The sequence below is a fragment of the Gorilla gorilla genome, chromosome 18 (assembly GCF_029281585.2).
Source record: "Gorilla gorilla gorilla isolate KB3781 chromosome 18, NHGRI_mGorGor1-v2.1_pri, whole genome shotgun sequence".
Taxonomy (NCBI): domain Eukaryota; kingdom Metazoa; phylum Chordata; class Mammalia; order Primates; family Hominidae; genus Gorilla; species Gorilla gorilla.
The window spans coordinates 104,852,253-104,853,764 of record NC_073242.2 but is presented as its reverse complement, the minus strand read 5'-3'; the positions used below and the strand labels follow the sequence as shown (position 1 = coordinate 104,853,764).

At 36.5% G+C, this 1,512-nt stretch overlaps 1 non-coding gene across 1 annotated transcript; it reads right to left on the bottom strand.

Moving 5' to 3' along the window:
- Window positions 1–357: 357 nt before the first annotated feature.
- Window positions 358–461, bottom strand: LOC129527843 (small nucleolar RNA U13). Its single transcript, XR_008672942.1, has one exon. It is a non-coding gene; the product is annotated as a small nucleolar RNA U13 (small nucleolar RNA).
- Window positions 462–1,512: the final 1,051 nt, after the last annotated feature.

Here is a 1,512-nt window from a genome sequence, read left to right as displayed (position 1 = left end):
CGCCACCACGCCCAGCTAATTTTTTTATATTTTTAGTAGAGACGGGGTTTCACCGTGTTAGCCAGGATGGTCTCGATCTCCTGACCTTGTGATCCGCCCGCCTCGGCCTCCCAAAGTGCTGGGATTACAGGCTTGAGCCACCACGCCCGGCAAATTTCTTGAATTTCTATGTGATTGTTATTGCTGTAGACAGAAAATAAAGTTGTTGTTATGCAAAATATTTTAGCTTAAAAGGTTAGCACATACTGTAGGTGGATTATTTACTTATTAACTCACTGGAGGTGAAAATATAGTAAAATTGAGACTTTCAAATGGATACAGAGATGTGATTACAACTTTAGATCCTTTTTTTATTCACCTCAGATGGGTAATGTGCCGACATCATAAGAGGATTTGAGGGAGGCATATCAAACATGTGAACATAAAAACCCAATCATTATGCTTATGTATTACAAAAGGATCAAGTTTAGGCTCTTAAAAGCTCCCAAATCAACTTGATCAAAAACAATGAAAGATTACTGTTTAGTTTTTCAAATATCTGAGCTACTAAGAAACATATTTTGGCACTACATGAGTTATTCTATACTAATTATTGTGAGCCTATAAAGCTCATTAAAAATTTTTAATTTTCTTGCAGACTTGCAAAATTTGATTATTTGACATCACTTCAATCACTGGCAAGCAGGGCCATAAAAGATGTGTCATTAATGCTCTAACAGGTGATCTGTCTTCTCCTAAAGTAGACAACCAGTAGAGGCTGTAAATATCACAGAATGTCTTTGCTCCAAAACAACTGTTATACCTTAGGACAACATCTAAAGGAATTGATTTCAACAGTTTTCCAAATGCTTGTCGAATACGAGTTCCACGGTGCACTAGTTGAACACGGCAAACATCAACACATCTATGAAAGAACGAAATAGACAAAGCAGGTGTGTTAACATTTCCAGGTTATTAGGGTTAATGTCAAAAGACATGATCTTAATTTCATACCTCTGTAAAAGATCATCTGGCAAGGAAGAGGACAGAGCGTGTAGACTGCTGCATGCCTGCAGACAGATATTCACATCTTCAACGAGAGCTATTAAACATTAAAAGACAGTTACTTTCAGCTGGCCAAAAGAAATTATATCCCAGTTTGTCATAATTATCTGAATCCATTCATTCATTCAACAAAGAGTGAGTGCCTACCACAGACTAGGCACTGTTCTTGTCCAGAATCCTCATTGACTGTCACATTTGGAAAAATGACACATTCAACAAAACCGACGTAATGTAACTGATGGGTCATCACACAAACCTTTTTCTGAGAGAAAATGTAAAAGTATATGCAAACTATAAACATTCACGTAAGCTTAAAAATGTGACAATCACTTCAAAACATTTTTCTAATACTAAGAATGAAAAAAAATCAAGACTGTATATCTGTCATTAAAATGAGGATTACACATCTTCAGGTCAGGAAAAGAGCTCGATTGATGACCATCTCCCATTACCAAAGACCCTTTTAAG